Source organism: Buteo buteo, chromosome 5, assembly GCF_964188355.1.
Source record: "Buteo buteo chromosome 5, bButBut1.hap1.1, whole genome shotgun sequence".
In the NCBI taxonomy this organism is placed as follows: Eukaryota; Metazoa; Chordata; class Aves; order Accipitriformes; family Accipitridae; genus Buteo; species Buteo buteo.
In genome coordinates, this window is record NC_134175.1 from 23,884,158 (window position 1) to 23,905,026 (window position 20,869).

General features: G+C 39.8%; 1 long non-coding RNA gene across 2 annotated transcripts; it reads left to right on the forward strand.

Moving 5' to 3' along the window:
* Positions 1-433: 433 nt before the first annotated feature.
* LOC142031180 (uncharacterized) lies at positions 434-20,287 on the forward strand. 2 transcript variants are annotated; one of them, XR_012650441.1, is made up of 6 exons: positions 434-661; positions 11,352-11,560; positions 11,865-12,175; positions 12,259-12,408; positions 12,522-12,652; positions 18,157-20,287. It is a non-coding gene; the product is annotated as an uncharacterized LOC142031180 (long non-coding RNA). The 2 variants fall into 2 exon arrangements; XR_012650442.1 differs by lacking the exon at positions 18,157-20,287 and adding an exon at positions 16,093-16,499.
* Positions 20,288-20,869: the final 582 nt, after the last annotated feature.

Genomic DNA, 20,869 nt, shown 5'->3' on the forward strand with positions numbered 1-20,869 from the left:
CATACATTAACACTATGATTGAAACAATAGACAAAAGTGTAGCCAAGTAATTAACTAGTAGAGGTAGTTACTAATAAGTTTTGCAGTTCTTTGCTCTTATGACTGGATGTTCCTGTACATTAGATAAGAACAATGTTAAAACTGACCAGATGTGACTGAAACTATGTTAAGCTCCAAGATCAAAGAACAAGGACGAAGAACAAAGACTTCAAGGTCAGCCAACAGAATTTCAAATGGGTCAGTGGTCGTAAAAGCAGCCCTTTGACTCAAATGGAGGACCATTGTGCATGACCAGATGTAGGCAGTACTATGATAATCAGTTACAAGAATTTTTATGTATATGTATACTGATCTGATTAATACGTAATTAGTTACTCTACATAACCTGTTTGTGCTGAAGCTGCAGCATGCATGTTAGGTGGAATTACCCCCCGTGCATCCAGCACTGCAATAAAGAATGCCTGCTTTCTAAAACTCCAAAACAAGTCTTAGATAGTATTTCTTTAAGGCCGTGAATTTCAGTATCATTTTGGCGACCCAGATGGGATGAGGCTTCTCTGAGACTCGATGGACACAGGATCACAGGACCTCTAGTCAACACCGAGATTTCTTGAGGAGACCCTTGATCCCCATTCCCCCGGCTCACAAGCCAAGGACACTGGTAAGATTTTATTCAAAGGCATTCTTCTGTTAACCTGGTTCTGGTATTCTGGTCTGATACTCTGTCTGGTACTCTTACCTGTAAGCCTGACTAAGAAAAATCAGCAAGGAGGAAATGTAAAAGGATCCTTAAAAATCTGGTATTCTGGTAGAAGTACTTCTCTGATAAAGGGTAGTTGTCTCACTGGTTGAAGACAGATATACCCAGCTGCTTTAGTTTCTGAGATCTGCTTTATTTAGTATTTTGATTAAGGCTTTGGGATCTGACTATTGATTTTTGACTTGATCTTAGATCACTGATTAATTCTGCTTGATATTTTGACTCAGGCTCTGATATTTGACTTTCCAATTTTTTATTTCTCTATATTGAAGGTATTGATAATGGGAACAGGGCAATCAAGTGAGATCCCTAAGAAACCACTTTTGGGATGCATTTTGAAAAACTGGAAACAGCTGGGGGTGTTCCAGATGGCAACATGCAGAGAGAAGATTTGATTAAATATTGTAGTCATTGGTGGCCTCTGTACAAGCTCAATGATAGGGAAAAGTGGCCTGTAAATGGAATGCTAAATTATAACACCATGTTACAACTTATGTTATTTTTGAGACGTGAGCAAAAACGGGATGAAGTTATGTATTGTGATTCATTCTTTACCTTAAAGAATCATTCTGAGTGGCAAAAAGATTGCAGAATACACCACCCAGCAATCCTTTTGTGTTATCTTCAGAAAAAGAAAGAAATGAAAAAGTTGACAATAAACTCAAAAGGTGTTCTGTGTGTAGTATTGGACAAAGATGTTTAAAGTTATACGAGCAAGAACAGGAGGATGATACTGAAATGACAATTGGACCCCAAAGGGCCCCACCTAGAGCTGTTCCCAGGAATAGTGATGAAAGAGAGGCCATGAGTAGTCCTGTCACAGGGCAAACAAGAGCTAAACAGAACAACGTTATTCAAGCTCCTCTTCATCAGGCACTTGGGACTGAGGGTGTGGCAACTATTAAAGTACCCTTTTCTGTTGTAGATTTAAATAATTGAAAAGTAGCAGCTGGGAGCTATCGAGAAAACCCTGATCAAACAGCCCACACTTTTGAAACAATGATTCAGACTCAGGATCCTGAGTGGAAAGACATACAAGTAATAACAGATGTACTTTTTGATCTAGTGCAGAGAAAGACATGGTCCGGAGAGCTGCTAGAACCCAAGTAGAAGCAGAAGTAGCTTCTAGAGTATTACAAGGAACAGCGGAACAAAATTTTCCATCTGCTGATCCCAGATGGGCTCCTAATGATTTGGCTTAGAGAAGACTGTTAGATCAATATCAAAAACAGGTTCTATTCAGAATTAGAACTGCTATGCCTAAGGCAATTAACATGTCTAAATTATATGAAATTAAACAAGATAGAAAAGAGTCTCCCACTGAATTTCTGAGTAGATTAAAAGATGCTGCTAAGAAATATACTAATCTGGATCCTGAGTCTGAAGAAGTAAAAGCTCAATTGGCTCCTTTATTTATAGGACAATCCTCTGATGATATCAAAAGAAAATTACAAAAATTACAAGGAGCAGATTCTCAAGATTGGGGAAAATTATTAGAAGTTGCTTGGATGGTATATAGAAATAGATATTAATTACAGAGTAAAATGAATGCAAGGTTAGTGGCTGCTCTAGAAGTAGAAGCTGATATGGGATGAGGCAGAGGAGTTACCCTCTGAGGAAGGGGACATGGTTGAGGAATGGGACAAGGGAGAGGAATTGGACTGGGCTCACCAGTGGGATCAAATCAGCCCCAGGGACCAAATCAGTGTGCATACTGTAAACAAGAAAGACACTGGAAATGGGAATGTCCCTTGAGACCTACAGGGTCACAAGTGATCCCATTTCCAACTGTACAACCTCAGCGAGTTCCTCCTTTCTTGGGAAAGTTGAGTGAAAGTATTTGACAGGGACTGGAGGGGAGTATCCCAGCAGAACCTCTGGGTTACAGCTAATCTGGGAGAACAGAAAATTGAATTTTTAGTTGACACTGGAGCCACCTTTTCAGTTTTAAATACCTTAGAGGGGGAGTTAAGTTCTGAAGAAATTACTGTTGGTGGTGTGACAGGTGAACGAGAGACTAGACCCTTCTTTAAACCTTTGGCAATGAAATTAGGAAAACAATGAGTCACTCATCAGTTTCTGTATTTGCCAAATTCTCCCAAACCCCTGTTAGGGAGAGACCTACTTGAGAAACTGGAATCAGAAATAAAATTTAAAAATTGAGAGATTAAAATTTTAATTCCAGAAACTAAAAATATCAAAGCCATGGCTTTGTTGTTACAGGACAGTTACCAAAAGCAGAAGATCATACCAGTCGAAGTAGATAATGCTGTAACTCCAATCATCTGGGCTGGGGAAGTTCCTAGTAAATCCAAAGGAGTAGAACCTGTGAGAATTGATTTAAAGCCAGGATCAAGTCCGCTAAGAATTAAACAATACCCCCTAAAACTGGAAAGTTGGAGAGGGTTAGTACCGATAATACAAAAATTTCTGAAGTATAAATTGTTAATAGAATGCGAATCCAAATATAACACCCCAATCTTGCCTGTTAAGAAGGCTAATGGTAAAGATTACAGATTAGTTCAAGACCTCAGAGCGATGAATCAAACAGTACAAGATATTCATCCGGTAGTAGCGAGCCCTTATACTTTATTAACAGCCCTAACAGAAAAACAAGAATGGTTCACAGTGTGAGACCTAAAAGATGACTTTTCCTGTATTCCCTTGGATCCCAATAGTCAAGAACTTTTTGGTTTTGAATGGGAAAATCCTGAGACTGGGAGAAAAGCACAACATACATGGACAGTCTTGCCTCAAGGCTTTAAGAATAGTCCTACCATATTGGGAAATCAATTGGCACAAGAATCAGAGATTTGGAAGACAATAATAAAGGAATCTTGTTGCAATATGTGGATGATCTGTTAATTGCAGCTGAGACAGAAGAACAATGCACAAAGTTAATTATTAGCTTTTTGTACTTTTGGGGAATCAGTGGATATCGAGTGTCAAAAGAGAAAGCCCAAATAACCCTGAAAGAAGTAACTTATTTGGATTTTGAAATCCTAAAGGACAGAGACAATTAGGAACTGAGATAAAAGAGGCAATTTGTCATCCCCCCGAACCTAAGACTCTAAAAGAGTTGTGAGCATTTCTGGGAATGGTCGGGTGGTGTCGCCTGTGGATTGCAAATTACGGATTGCTGGTCCAACCTTTATACGAGCAGCTCAAAACTTCAAACAATGGGTTTATACTGGACTGATGCCGGGAAAGCTGCTTTCAAAGAACTGAAACAGGGTCTAATGGGGGCACCAGCCCTAGGCCTGCCAGATCTCACATAGACATTTGAACTTTTTACTCATGAAAGAAGGTGTTTAGCTCTGGGTGTCCTGGCCCGATATCTGGGACCAAGTCGGCAAGCTGCGGCCTACTTCTCAAAGCAATTAGATAATGTGAGTCTGGGATGGCCTGGTTGTCTGAGAGCTGTTGCTGCAACTGTGCTACTGATCCAAGAAGCTCATAAGTTCACCTTAGGACAAAGAATTAAAGTGTATGTTCCCTATATGGTAATCACTGTGCTAGAACAGAAAGGGGGGGGCATTGGTTATCCCCTAGTAGAATGCTGAAATACCAAGTGGTGTTGCTGGAGCAAGATGATTTTTGCTTAAAAACTACTATCATTAACCCTGCTGTGTTTTTAACAACGGATCAAGTTGAAAGGAAACTAGAACATGACTGCTTGCAGACAATCAAAGAAGTTTACTCCAGCCAACTGGATCTCCGAGATGCGCCACTGGAAGAAATAGATTGGGAACTATATACCGACGGAAGCAGTTTCATCCGTGAAGGAAAACGTCTATCAGGATATGCGGTAACTACTACTGAGAAGGTAATTGAATCGCAAGCTTTGCATTCGAATGTATCTGCCCAAAAGGCTGAATTGATAGCTCTTACTCGAGCACTGGAACTAAATCAAGGAAAGCAAGTCAACATTTGGACAGACTCAAAAGTATGCTTTTGGAGTAGTATATGCACATGGAGCAATATGGAAAGAAAGAGGACTATTATCTGCACAAGGAACCACCATTCAGCATGCAGAACAAATACTGAAATTGTTAGAAGCCGTTCAAAAGCCAGCAGCAGTCGCAATAATGCACTGTAAAGCACATCAGTTAGGTAAGACCGTCCCTAAAACAGGTAACAGATTGGCTGATAAAGCTGCTAAAGAGGCTGCAGAAAAAGGCATCCTAGCACTAGTTCCAGAGAAAAGTATAAATTTGCCTAAAGAAACTCCCAATTATAATGAAAAAGATGAAGAATTAATTATTAAATTGCAGGCTAACAAAAATGAGACAGGATGGGCTGTAACACCGACAAGTCAGATGATAGTACCACCCACAATAATGAGAGAAATTGCCTGAGCTGAACATAGCAAAGTACACTGGGGAACAGAAAACCTTGGTAAACATTTACAAAAGTGTATTTTGAGTAGAGATATGTAACAAATTATTTGAACAATTGCAAGAAGACATGAGATTTGTATACGCAATAATCCCAAACCCAGTAATAAAATCATTTTTGGAATTACTAAACAAGGAATTTCTCCAGGAGAATATTGGCAAACTGATTTTACAGAATTGCCTCAAAAAGAAGGATATTGATAAATCCTAGTTCTAGCTGATACCTTTACTGGGTGGCCTGAGGCTTTCCCTTGTCACACCAGCAAAGCAAGAGAAGTAGTTAAAGTCTTACTCAAAGAGGTAATACCAAGATTTGGGGTCCCTGTAGGAATATCATCTGACAATGGCCCTCATTTTATAGCAAAGATTGTAAGACAGTTGAGCAAAGTATTGTCTATAAATTGGGACTATCACACCCCATATAGACCACAAGCAAGTGGGAAAGTAGAAAGAATGAACTATACCCTTAAGCAACAGTTGAGTAAAATTTGCCAGGAAACCTCACTTACATGGGTTAAAGCATTACGCGTGGCTCTATTAAGAATCAGAGTACAGCCAAAAGGGAAAGGAAATTTAAGTCTCTATGAAATGTTATATGGGAGACCATATCAAGGGTCCTATAATCCAAGTACTTCGAGTGCCTTTGGAGACATGTCTTTAAAAAGTGTTATGATTTCTTTAGGAAATTCTTTACAAGAACTTGATCAGTATGTCTCCACAGCTGGACCCTTAGAATCGGACACAACAGCGCATCTCTTCCAACCAGGAGATTGGGTATATGTAAAATCATGGACTTCAGAACTACTAGCTGACAAGTGGAAAGGACCATATCAAATCATTTTAACAACATATACAGCAGTAAAGGTCTGGGGAAAAGGACCTTGGCTTCATTATTCAAGAATAAAGAAAGTACCAACAGGGAATTGGAAGTCTAAAGAAACTGGTCCTTTGAAATAAAAAAAATCTATAAATAAGTTCCATGCAATGTACCTGGGAGAACAATTGTGTAAAGCTTATAATATTGGGATTGCTATTAGGAACATTGTCAGGGGCAGTAATCCTCCTGTGTGTTATATGTTTTAAGTATTTTAAGTTCTTCTAAACGTAAGGAAAATAATAGTAGATGTAAAATTACAGAGGCAGAATCACGAATTGTCATAAGAGAATCTGTAGTGTAAGATAAATGAAATGAAGCAATTATTGTTAGAGCTCTAATCTTAATACTAGTCAACCCTGTAATTTTGATAAAAGATAATCTAGTTTTGCAATTGTTTCAAGGTTTTGCAAAGGTACAAAATTTAACCTCAATAACAGCCTGCCTTCTGATTCCAAAGTCAGCTGAAAATCCAATTCCATGGGGAGTATTGACATTGAATTTAACCAAAACTTGGGAAAAGATGTGGGACAATGAGAATCATTTTAGTAAATTAAATTGGACAGATTTAGAAGGCAATTATTCTTTAAATTTTGAAAGAAGGAATTATAGCATTTTGAATTGTAACATTACCAAACCATCCACCTCATGGACAAAAGAATTAATTTACTGTCCTTTGGGAGAAACTTGTACAAACACTCCTTGGGGCTGCCAATTGCCAAAACCATGGAAACAAGTGCAAAAAGGAACTTGGGATCATATTCAAAATATTGAATGGTGTTTAGAATTTACTGCGGTTATAAAGTCCTTGTTAGATCCACCCAAAGCCAAGACTATCTATGGAAATTTAGATCGGATTAGACAAACAGAGAAATTCACACATCCTAAATGGAACTGTACGAAGGTTTATACTTGTAATTCCTCTGACCCAGAAATTCAAAGACTTTATCCAGTAGCTAAAGCTCTAAGATGGGGATGTGCTTGTAGAAATTATAGTAGTATTTTAAATGATACTTGGTCCCCTCTTAATAATGGAAGGAAAATTTGGCCTGGGATTGACTGTATTAAAGGACAGGTGGAAAGTTTAGGGTTAACTGTTTGGGTGAGTAGTGATGGTATGTGGTTCACTCACCTTCCCATGAAAGGCCAAAGTAAGCAATGGACTTTAGGTTTGTTAACTCTACGCCCTCTCTAGAAGAAATCTCCCTTGCAGCCTCAATGGTGGAACCAGGTAAAGCAAGAATATGATTCTTGGCAATCACCAAGTACTGGAACTAAAATAGGATGGGTATTAGAATCTGTATTTTTACCACCATTAAACAGCTCTTCAAAATAGGATGACTCTTCATAATCTTTCACTCCAAGTAGAAACATTAGCTAACACTACTCAAAGTGGGATAAATGAATGCAATATACAAGTACAAGCTACTAGTACAATGACATTGCAAAATCAATTAGCTTTAGACTTACTACTATTAAAAGAACACGGAGTATGTAGGTACAGTGGATTTTCAAATCATTCATGTTGTATCCACATACCAAATATGACAGATGATCTAAACCATCAGATAGACAGAATAAAACATGTAGCTCAAAGTAGTAGAGAATTAAAGTCAAGCATAGAAAGTTCTCGGCTAAACAAAATATTTCAAAACTTTGGATTTTCTCTGACTGGATGGTTAGCTGGGCTTTTGCAAAATATAAGTGTGATAGTTATCATTGTTATAATCTGTGTCACTTTTGGCTGTCTTGAACTGTGACACAATCTATGTTCAAGTGAGACTACTAAAAGAAGTAGTAGTCTCAAACAGAAAGGGGGAATTGATAGCATACATCCATACATTCTGTATGGTATGTCTAAATAGTTTTATGGTTTTAATATTTTGTACCAGCCACAGAAACTGGTTTGCTGCTAGATAACTGTAAAAGTGAGATTTGGTAAATAATTACAAGAAATCATACATTAACACTATGATTGAAACAATAGACAAAAGTGTAGCCAAGTAATTAACTAGTAGAGGTAGTTACTAATAAGTTTTGCAGTTCTTTGCTCTTATGACTGGATGTTCCTGTACATTAGATAAGAACAATGTTAAAACTGACCAGATGTGACTGAAACTATGTTAAGCTCCAAGATCAAAGAACAAGGACGAAGAACAAAGACTTCAAGGTCAGCCAACAGAATTTCAAATGGGTCAGTGGTCGTAAAAGCAGCCCTTTGACTCAAATGGAGGACCATTGTGCATGACCAGATGTAGGCAGTACTATGATAATCAGTTACAAGAATTTTTATGTATATGTATACTGATCTGATTAATATGTAATTAGTTACTCTACATAACCTGTTTGTGCTGAAGCTGTAGCATGCATGTTAGGTGGAATTACCCCCCGTGCATCCAGCACTGCAATAAAGAATGCCTGCTTTCTAAAACTCCAAAACAAGTCTTAGATAGTATTTCTTTAAGGCCGTGAATTTCAGTATCATACACATTGGAAAGAATCTTCTAAAGAATTGCTTACTTCTACAGTTTAATCTCTTATACTTTCAGCTGATGCTAGCAAAAAAACTGTCTCCTGGGGCTTTGTCAGGAAGACAGATTGCTGTTTACAGATACCCTTGCCTTTTTTTGTTATTAATATACCCAACAGTTGAGGTCTAATAATTGACAGCACAACGGTGTTGATCTAGCAGCTTCAGTCTGGCTCATAGGTTACCTGCAAACTTTTATTTTAATTTAAAAAGCAATCCCTTTACTACTGCTGCCTGATATAAGGTTTCAGGAGACCTTTTACTTATCATTTGAAGGCTCAGTACTGGTTCAAAGATTTGGAAGTCCATCTGAACCTCAAACCTTCAATTCTAAAATACTACCTAAAAGTACCTTAAAAGGAGGGAAATCCTGCCCTGCCCCCCCCCACCCCCACCCTGTCACTTTTGCCTCTAGGAAGTCTTTAACCTTAAACGTAAGTTTGGAGAGTTATTTTGGTTTTTTGCTTTGTCCATGAACTCCCAACAAATTTGAGCATGTTACCACTAGTACTTCTTATTTAATCCTTATTAAGACATGTTAAATAATTCTTTTTACTACCCTATACATTGAGAAAGAATACATCTGATAGGACTATCAGAAATCTGTAGCTCAAGCCAGAAGAGACTGCAACGTCCATTCCAAATCTCTCTTGGGGTGAGGGAGTTAAACATAATCACTATTATTCCCCCCCCCCCCAATGTCAAATTTAGAATTAAAGCTATTCTCTCATCCTATGGTTTGGCTACTTATTTACTAAGACCAATGGCACTGAACAACAGCTGCAGCGCAGATGTTCAGCAAGGAAAACTATTCTGCACAAATCTGAGCCTGGCCTAACCTGACTAAGAGTTGATCTTTACTTTTACAGATCCAGACAGGCAAATGGACAGAAAACATGAATGCAGTATTTCACAAATGGAAACCTGCATTGACCATACAACAAACTTTACTAAAGAGATCTAAGTTTACACTGAAACAGCAAGTTTTTAAATTTTAACTTTCATTATGAAAAGAAGACTCAGACTAGGTTTCCACTTCCTTTGTTTCTATTTTAGTCAGGCATCTTAATTACATTATTGTCTATCACATTGTCTAACACAGTGAAGCATTAGAGTGGAATTTCTCAGCAATCATACCCCAACAATAGAAGCCTCTAAGGCCCATATTCATAGTGAGAAAGGACAGTCATTGCCTCCTATTTATACAGTCAGAAACAGATCCCCTGTCAGAGTCCTCAGATTAAACGTTTGACTGCTGCAGCACGTAAGCGCTTTTAGGGCACTTCGATGAGACCTCTTAAAACTAGGACTGAGAAAAAAATAAAAGGCTACATGAAGTTTACTGCTCAGGTGTATATGAATTCATTCAAACTAAACATATAACCATACACTGCGGTCTAGACAAACTCTAGAGAAAAACTAATGAGTTATACAGAACATGTACACCAGGAACAAGCTGCATGGTGACACCACAGAAAACTTAATCAGATAGTTAAGTTCCACAGGCTCTGTGCTACTTGGATGATACAAGACAAATATAAATAAGTCTTAAACAGCCAGTTAAGCCAGGTTTATGACTCTGCAGCACAGTGATATGATGCTAAGTACCAGGGACTCTGGAAACGGGATAATACATATACTTAACACAGATTGTTCTCTACAACTCTCTCTATAGGCTTGTACAAGCCTTTCGGCATTTATTTATACTAAGTGCCTAAAGGAGAGGGTCTTCAGTGGAATTTATACCAAAATGACCTCAAAGTAGAATCAGTTTTTAGAACAAAATGAAAATAAAACTAAAATATCTAACTAGGATTAAGATTTTTTTGCCTTCTCTCTCACCCTAGTAAGTGAAATAAGATGTTTTACACAGAACTTGTGTTAAGCTGAATGTAATAGTTATTACATTCCATGCTCAGAATGAACATTTGTCTGTTTTGGAGGAGGTTTTTTTGGTTGGTTGTGGGGTTTTTTTTTTCCCCACTACTCTAATATTGTGGCAAGAAGAGCAATGCACCATGATAGTGCTAACTCTTTTATACAAAATCCTTACATTCAGGTTACACCTCTCAATCAACTGCCTGCTCTAGACCAATTCAACCTAAGACAAGAAGCGAAATAAAGCCTCTCATTGTTCTTTAAATTATTCTATTGATTTACAAATGCACCTCTTGGAGTCATATTCAGGAAATACATTCCAAACAGGACTCCACAGAACACTCACACAGAACTTAAAGTGTGAAACGTCATTATTTGTAGCTTGATCTTCAGAGAAACTGATCACTTGGCTGCTGCTAAAGTCACTGGAAGCTATGAATTCACATCACTCAAAATAAAAATAAAAATCAGACCATGAGTTTCTAAAATACTTCAAAATCTTTGGATAGTGTTATAGAAATTAAACTAATTATTAAAATATTCACCATTATTAAATATGGAAGGCATCTGCAAATTAGTCTTCGGATCTTCACTGCAGCATAAGAGAGAATGAGACTCGTCTTCCTCGGTAATGAGAAGTGATCTCTAAAGAGAGTAGCAGCTAGCTACCTGCTAGGGCCATTACAATTATGCGAGTTGTTCATTATATAGTATTGACAAATTATTCTGAAGTTTCAGGGCTTACAGATGTGCAAAACATGGTGAGGGGTTAAGGCAGGAGTGAAACCAAACCTCAAGATTTTTCTACACCTCCCCAAGTTTTTTGTTTTGTTTTTTTAAAACTGGAATCAAACCTAAATTTTGACAGTCAATTTTATGGTTGCTCTCTCCCATCTCCCAATTTTTTTAAAGACAGGATATAGAGCCTGGATCTGGATCAGGAGTTTTGATATCTCCTAGTCATCAGGAAATGCAGAAGGAGACATCTGGAGTAAAAACGAGTAACTCTGAAAAGTAGTATGCAAGAGAAGAAGATACTTCCCAATTAACAGAGAGCAGAAGGGAAAAACAAAACAAAACAAAAACCAACAAACAAAACAGTTGGCAGCAGCTTTGACACTGTAAGTCTTATGGCAGCAAAACTTCTGCCCCTTTTTCTGGAATGTCTTTGACCATATATTTATGTCAGACACTGGTTTCAATCATGGTTCAGACACCAAATGCAACACAGTAAGTGCTGTCTGGCTTGTGGTACAGATTCTGCCTGCTTCGTACCATCAGGATACAGTTAAGGTGGCAAAACAATCATTCATTTGCAGGTGAAATTGTATATAGCCAACCGCTAAGTTACATATATGTACATATAAGTACATACACTACTGATTAATGGTAGAACACCATTCTTCCTTATAACCCCCTCCACAGGGCCAGCAGCACTGAGAAAATACAGCTGGAGTAGCAGAGGACAAGTTCTGGCTCAAAGTATGTTCTGAGATCCCATCTATCTTCCCTCACTGGTCCAACTACTGGTCTCGGGGTAAAGTGAAACAGGAGGGTCCCAGTGCACAGTAAACAGCCAATCTGGTATTGGAAGGAACTACGGGAACAGTTACCAACAGCAGATAATAGACAAAACCAAAACTCAACAACCCACATAGAGCAAACAGCAATTCTTTACAGAATCAATAGACATTGGTTAAACTTCTGGCATAAACCCTAAATCCTAATTTATAGAGGTACGTAGTTTCTTTTATCTTTTCCTCAGCTATTCACCATCAGTGAGTACACAGCACAACTTGAAGTTGTCTTCATGTCTCAGGTTTTCATGCAGAATTTTTAGACCTGGTGGCACAGGAATACATTTCATTTGGGATGCTCATACAACAGTGGACTGCAGCAGTTGTGGTGAAGTCCTAGTGTGCAAATCCTGAACAGATACAAATATTCTCTTATCAGCAACTCTTATGAGGTAAGTAACAAATTGGCACAACAATGTCAGCATTTGCAGTTTGCTGGGAAATTAACTGATACCCCTTATCACCATATATCATAAGCACATACATTTTGACACTTTTTTCCTAGTATGTCGGAGCTGCAGAGACTGAAGCCATGAAGAGCATCAGACAAAAGTTGGCAAAGGTGGATTCAGCATCCAAAACACAGAAAAACAACAGTAATAAAGACTGGCAACACCACAAGGCAGAGTGTTATAGGTAAGGTTAATGAACAAAAAGCAGATCTTTTAGCATCTTGCTGAACATAATTGTATGCACCTTTCTAGTTATTTCAGTGGGAGATATAGCAAGGGTATATAAAGGATTAGCATGTTATAGTCAATTTCATCAAAACAGAATGAAAGAGAGGGCCCAGCCAACTTTGTTTTTGTGGTTTTGCTTAGTAGTTGCTTACAAGATCAAAGAGCAGGGAAAATTCTTCTATTTAGCAATTATTTTGTAGCTTTTGTGACTGGTAATAATCAACTGTTATTAAAACTAATTTCATTATTATTAAGCCTCAAACAAGACATATCAAGCATTACTAACAAATATTTTAACTACACTTAAGAGTAAGCATAAGAGGTTTTTTTTTCTTTTTATTTTGTATCAAAAGTCAAGGATTACAAATCCTATTAACAAGCACACACAGTTACTAGATTTTTTTCTCTCTGTAGACCGCACCTGTAAAGCAAAAAATTCCCAAGTATGTCTACTAGAGCATGCATTTACAATAAACATAGTTTGAGGTTATTTAGGCATGCCTGTTTGCATTAGGGTCATACCTCAAAACAGAAAGTTGGATTTTGTTGGGCCTTACACTGTAGGCAGCAGGCTTTCAGAAAGACAGAGAAAACCTGTGCAAAGTTAACTAGCAGGCCTGAGGCAGCACAAAGCTCACAACTCACCTGTCTCATATTGCAGCTTCCCTCTGCTGGACCATGACCTTCTACCATTTGTCCACAGACAAGACTAAGTCAAGTGTGAGCATTTAATTTAGACAGCCAGCTAAGAGCCTCAGCCTTTAGAAGAGCAGTCAGAGCAGCAGCACCATTGATTAGGACAAGATAATTTATTATAAGTTGTCTGCATCAAAGTCTTAACATTTTCCCCCAATTTTCCTGTCTGAAGTTCACTACAGTCCTCATGATGCATTTGTTGCACCTTTTTGACCATAACAATGAAGATTCAACATAAGATTCTTGGTGTATTTGATTAACTCATGTGGAGCAGGAAACAGAATAGAGGCACAATGACCAAGAATAAAAGTTCTGAGTCACCAAGGTTTATCATAGAGGAAACTCTTAACTAGAATGAGATTTAGATGAAAACACAAAACTTTCATCCTATTTCTGATTTGTTCTGACACTTCCCCTGCCACAAAAATATTACATAAATACAAAAATAAACACATTAACAGAAAAAACAGATTTACCTCTAGACTGAAACATTTGTACTCTGAATGAACAATCACCACAGTATCCACAGCATCCAAAAGCATATCACCCAGATCAACAATGTACTACTTCAAGAGTGATTTGGCCATATTAGGATTGGAAAGCTTTGTGGTTTTCCAGGAAAACAAAAAGAGAAGAGAGCCACAAGGAAGAAGAGGACCCATGCAGAGAAGGCACAAGGCAAGGCAACAGGAGGCTGACAAGGAGAGGGTGGCTGGCAAGGCAGGTCGCAGCAGCCAGCCCACCCGCTCTCCTCCCAGGAAGGACAAAACCCTCCCTGACAACCAGCCCCACACAGATGGCTGTGGGCTTACGTCTGGCTCCGGCCACTTGCCTCCAATGGTCACCCCAGCCAGCAGCACCCACACAGCAGCAGGTCGGAGCAGTGGGCTGCAGAGGTGAGAAATGGTGCTCACAGGTACAGGCAGGGATGTGTGCTGAAGCAACTCGCATGCAACAGGGATAGAAAAATGAGAATAGACTTACCCAGCATGTTCTCACGTGCTACTGCAGGAGGGCAGCTCTGCCGCCAGCCTCCACCACCACAAGATGGCTGCCTTCTCAGGCTGTCCATGCCCCAGCACTGAGGGAGAGCTGGGCCCCCTCTCCTCACAGGCACCTTCCCAGCCTCACAGCCCCCTCAGCGTACCGCATCACCACCCCAGCCAGAGGCTTCCCCTCAGAGGGACAGCATGAGGGGTTCCCTCCTTAGGGTATGGCACAGGAGGCTCCTATCCCCAGCTCTCACTCTGCTGGTCCCACAGCCTCACAGGGCAGCACCTCCCCACACGCCTTGTGGGGGGCACCTTGGGCTGCCCCACATCAGACAGAGCTCCCCAACACCCCCAGCTCATTTTTCACCCCAGGCACAGGTGTAGCCAAGCTCAGGTCACCCCCACACTCATTTATCCTCATTAGCAACAGGCTTTGTTTTGGTTTTTATTTGCCTGAGCATCATCCACACAGGCAGGTATGGGACAGAGCCATCGCTATTGGAGGCTTTTCGGCAGATTAACTTGACAAAAGAAAGGAAAGGAGCAGCTCCCACCTGCCATGTCACAGCAGGCCGGGGCAGTGACTACACCGTAACAGCCTGGCTGGGGGCGACAGGAGCAGCGGGTGAGCCCAAGCCAGCCCGCACTCCAACACACAACCAGCCCACTCCCTCAGACCCTTCCCAAGGGCAGGTAAGACATGCTGGTTCCTCACCTAGCCCAGCCGACCTCCTCCTCTGGCCAGGCAGACACAAAGCTGTCCTTCCTACCATTAACTGGAGCTTCCTCTCGGGAAGCCCTAGCAGACATGGAGCCCCCTGCCCAGGCGGGGACACTCTCTCTACTTCGCCCTTTACGCGGACCTGCCTCAATCTGACCGGAGATGCTTCCCCCGCCAACCGAAAGAGGCCGCAGGGCACGGAAGGGCCGGCGGGGGCGGCGCGGGGAGCGCGCAGCCCCCTGCCCGCCCGGCCCGCTTCCCACTGCGGCGAGGCCAGCAACAGCCGCGATTCCCACACCGTCCATCTCCAAGACCACTCGCAAAGAAACCCGGAGCACAGAAGCGCTTCCCGATGCCTTCTTTTAAAAGCGACATCACAGGCCGAGGTAAAAAGGCTGGTCGGGTATGCTCCAGAGCTGCATCCTAAGTCCCTGCAGCCCCTGGAAAAGTTTTCCTCAGTCCTAGGTTAGAACTGGAGACATACAGACTGTTTGTAGCCTTCCCATTTCACCATAGTGATCCTCTAGCTGACCGATCAGCTACCAGACATTTAGGCTTTTTTAGACTTCAGCTGTTTCCTCAAAGTGTCCTCTTTCCTGGGACTAGATGAAACGCCTGTGCCTGCCCCCTCGTGTACTACAACTTCAAAACATCTAGAAAAAATACAGAGGAAAACACAAAGCTGGCAGAGGTTCAGAGAATATAGCTTAAGTAGCAACATATTGGGACACTAAATACTAGGAAATTAACCTAAGAGTCATCAGATACCACAGAGGCCAGTACCTACTGGAAACAAAAAATAGTAAAACATTTACCATGTAGAGAAAACAGGCACCATTGGCCACAGTGAAAGTCCCACGTAAGTAAAATCTACTTTAGTAAGTACATAAAGCATCTCTCTCAAGAATTTTAAATCTCAGTTAACAGATAAGTCACCATTCACTGAATGTCAACTTTAAGTGCATTATTAATTATATTCCTGTTCAGATTCCTCCTGGAAAATGGCAAGAAGAGAAATCTGCACAGGAAAAAGTAAGAGCAGAAAAGGCAGAAAGGCTGCAGCTACAAGTGGACAAGAAGAGGAAGGAACAAGAAGAACAGAAATGGAAAAGGAAAGAGCTGCAGGAACAAATGGAAAAAGTGAAGGCAGGTGTGGAAAAGGAACAACAGAGGAACACAGAGAAGATGCAGTTAGTGAGAATAATGTTCTCATTTGAGAAGAGAACATTTGAATGGAATGATGACACAGAACTACTGTAGGCTTTGCTTTGCTTTTTGTCAACCAGGCACACACATCCAAACCCATCAGTGTTCCAGCATGAAGCAACATATATATAAACACAAAGCATTGTCTGATGTAACAGAAGACTAATAACACATAAGAGTGTAAAGGAGCCAGCAAACCAATCCAGTACTTCCAGGCAAATTCCAAACTAGAGGATAACATCACAGACCTTTTCGTCTGTAACACGTGCATACATCAAGTTCCATCTTTTAGCAGCGTATTAGATTTTTCCTAAGTTTAGTATTGTGTGTGTGTCTACTAATTTAACTTCATTTTAATACTTTCATCCATTTATCTTTACTCTGAATTTTGAGTCTGTCCTAAAATTACAATTTTCCAACTCATTCATGAAAAATCAGTATCACCAGTGAATCAAAGTCATTAAATTCAGTTTTTCAACCAATTGTACCTAGCTTACAGCAAGTTCATGAAGATGACATTTCCACACTTTCCATACAGCATCAAAACCACTAGTGAGCATTTTCCCCGACAAAAACCTCAGCATGGTCACAACTACACGGTTATAAAGACATTTCATAGCAATGTAGGTTATTCCTTAATGATAAAAGAATTTTATACTGCAAAAAAATGCATTAAGAACACTTTTGCTCTGCTGATATAGCTTTAGGAAAAAAAAAATCCCAACAAATACTTAAGGCAAAGCTCTGGGAAACCCACCAGTATCAGGAACAAGCTCTGGTGTAATATAATCACATTTCTATTCACCTTTTGAGATGTTCTGCTTACACAACACATTCTGACACCACCTTACTGCTTTGCTTCTATGTTACACTTACGTTTTCATTAAGAATTATATTTACTGGGGAGAACAGCGACCTCCTTGGGTGATTTTGAAGAGCTGCAGCCTACCTAGAAATGACTGAACACTTTGAAGGGTATCCCCCGGTCACAGGCATTTTTAAGAACCGGATTTGTAGAAGTGGCATCTTTTAATCAGATGGTTGAAAAGAAAGGACAAATCTGACTTATAAAGCATTTTTCGATGTTAGTGCCATACCCTCCTTAGGTTTATTTCAGTAGGCATTCAAGTCAAACTGCTGGACTGAGAACCCCGAGTTTGGAAATTTTCTTAAATAGCACTCGGTGAAACAGAAGAGCTTTAGTTTGATTATCCTTAACTTACCATTTCCAAAATAAGGAGAATATTCCTTTGTTTCATGAACCTCCTTGACTTACTTTCATGCTCCTTACAGCGTGAATCCTTCTACAAAAATTGCCCATTTTGACGGCCATTCTGTTTACATCTAAATCTCAGCCAAAGCTTTCCATTGCCTCCTTGCTTGTTGCATAGCCTGAGTTCTTGTTCTGGGTTTGTGTTCTTGTTCCACAAAAATGCAGTCCAATTTTTTCTTCCAGCTCTTGTTCTCTGAACTTTCCTAGCTTTCCCTGTGCTCTCCTCTATCCCTTGTTTCCACATCTTTGTTTCATGTAAAGCACATACCTGTATCCCATAGTCCTCATGTCCTCCTCAAAAGCATACATGTAAAAATTATAATTCAGGTTTTTGCCCCCTTACAGACAGTATGAAGGAAAGTAGACTATATTTTTTTTTTTTAATACTAATTTGCAGAACCAACCAGACATATTCTAAGCATCACTAACCAGCACCCATTCTCTCCATTCTAATTTACCTCCCCTTCACTTTGGCAATCTGCTTAGCTCTTTGGGCTAGAACCGGCTCTTCTGGCAAGAACACTCAGCAAACCTAAGGTTGCTATAGCAATTAATAATAATTTACATTTTAGTTTACAGAAACTAGAAGAAGAGTGGAGGCACCAGGAGGAGGAGGCAGCAAAGAAGTCACAATTAGAGAAAGCAGCACAAGAACATATTTGGCAGCAGCGGGAGGATTACAACAGAAAGCTTCTGCAGTTCCAGAAGAAGAGACATCTAGAGGAACAAGAACGAACAGGTGGTCTACAGAAAGGCTAATGCTTACTTTAGCTGCAGATAATTCATCTGAATGGATGATTTCTGGTGAAGGCATAGATTTAGCCTGTGCATCTGCCATGGCATTCCTGTGATGCCAAGTCCCAAACCTGAAGTATCTCAGCTGCTCCTCCTCTATTAAATAGATATGGTAACAATAGTCCTCTCTTCCATGGTCCCTGCAGCCTGAAGAAGAGAAATTCCACAGCCTAGCTACAATGCAACTGTGCAAGATGCTAGCAATAACAACAGTCATGCTACATCTTTTCATTTCTTGATGTTTGCATTATGTATCTTCTCTGAAAGCCTGAGTCCCAGTAGCTACGCAGTTAAAAAAAAAAAACTTCTACTTCTAACGAATAGTTAGAGGAAGGCTTGAAAACCTAAATGCCAAGCAGATTTTAAAAAAATCCAACTACAACTTAAGACAAACTCATGTGTTTGAGACAATATTAAATACTTGCAACATCAGTATTATAACAGTATTTTCTTTCTATTTGTAATTGAAGAAAAAAAGATTTCCTAAATAGCAAGTATGTGAGCAACATATAGTTGTTGGTGATCTGCTTCTAAGAGGCAGAAAAATGCAGGCAGAAAGGAACAATGTGATTAGAGGAGGAACACCAGCAGCTGGTGGAGATGGCAGAACACCTGGAGTGTAAAAGAAGAAACTCTGAGAAGACAAGATATGAGGCTGAGGAGCAGATGAAGAAAGAGGAAGATGGTAGACTAACTCTAGAGGAAGCTAAAACACAAGCAGAGCTTTTAATCAGGTACATAGCTATTAATCAAAGATATTTCTTTTCCTCAGTAATAATAATACATCTTTACACCTAGTGCCAGACTATACAAAAATACTTCCGTAGTCCGTTCTATCAGTGTAGTTAACATTGAAGAGCAGCATCTGTACCTTGGGAGTTAGTTAAGCTGCCTTCAATTCAAATGCCAAGACACAATGCAGTTCTTTTGCCATTTAACCAAGTTTTCCAATGATTCCCCAAATTCCATCAACAATTCACATACATCTTATCTGTATTCTTTAACTGTTTTAAACATTCACTTACACTACAGAAAGAAGCCCAACTAGATTTCCCCACACATCTGAAACTATAACTACCTTTACACAGTCCATTGGAGCAGACTCCAGTATAGCATGCTTCCAGAATTCATTCCTACCAGCACCTCAGAAGACAGGAAATGGAAGTCTGCACACCACATAATAAAACGCTGCAAATAACGTAACAGACCTTCTTAAGGGAAGCCTAGATCAATTTGTCAGGCACAAAGCAGTACTAGGTACAAGAGGATACATGGGACCTACAGCTGAGCAGGAATAACTATCTCCTGCTTGCTCTATTCATACTGTTGCAACAGGAGAACATACTGGCCCACAAGAAGGTATTAGCATAAGCCAACATTTTCTTCCCCAACCCATTCCAAACCTTGCTCAAAGCCAGCTCCTAGGGGAAGTCGAATCTCCTGTCCAGGCTCAGTGCCTCATAAGGCACTGCACACACTGTGGCAAAGTCAAAGAAACTGCCAGTGAACCAGCAACGAGCTAACTGAGTGTGTAGGTTTCAAGTCAAAGCACCAGCTTTCTAACCCAAGGAGGAATTCTGTCCTATGTCTGCAATCCACTTTATTAACACTGTTTGAAGACAAAGAGCTGATCCGGAACAACATCTGCAACTCCAACAAGCACTAATAATAGAAGCTACCAGACTAGAACACATTCAAGATACTCATTGTCCATGGGTGTTTTCTTATTTTCAGCTGCTTGAAAAACTAGGCCTGAAAACCATAAAAAACAATAAATAAATGCTTTGTGCCAGGAATGGGTCATTGTAATGAGCTCTTTCAGTTCCAGTCTAATTCATTCCGACTTGATTCAAAAGAGGAACAATGTTCCTTTTTGGGATAGGTGCTACTCTCATTCACAAATTATTTTCCCAGAGTGCAACAGTAGTCTGTGCATACATCCTACTGATAGCAAGTAAAAGCATTCATGTTTTTATCAGCCAGTAGAAATGAATCCAGACAGACATCCTGAGGTGCCAGAACACATGTAGTTTATCTTTTGCTGCTTCACCCCAGACTCTTTGGTCCATTTTGTGTTAAGAGAGAGAACAACAGAACTGTCAGTTTACAAAAGGTATGAAGACCTCAGTGCTGACTTTTGGAGGAATCCTCCAAACCAATAAATTGCAATAACCACGCTACTGTTTAAGAAAAGGGTAGATTTCAGTACCAAAAAGACAACAACAGAGAAACTATAGCAAGATAAGAAATTTTCTTCCTTGTAAATCAGGTTTATCTTATTTGCTGCTTCTCCAATATTATCTAACATAAGTGTAACATTTGTAAATTCAATTTGTATTGCAGTTCCTGTAGAGAGTCTCCTGTGGAGAAGAGTAATCAATTTTTGCAGTCTCTAAATTGAAGCTGAACTTCATTAAATTAAATATGCATTAAGTACTAGTTCTAAGAGCAAAACAAAACCAGTTTACACTACTTCCAACTTGCACAATT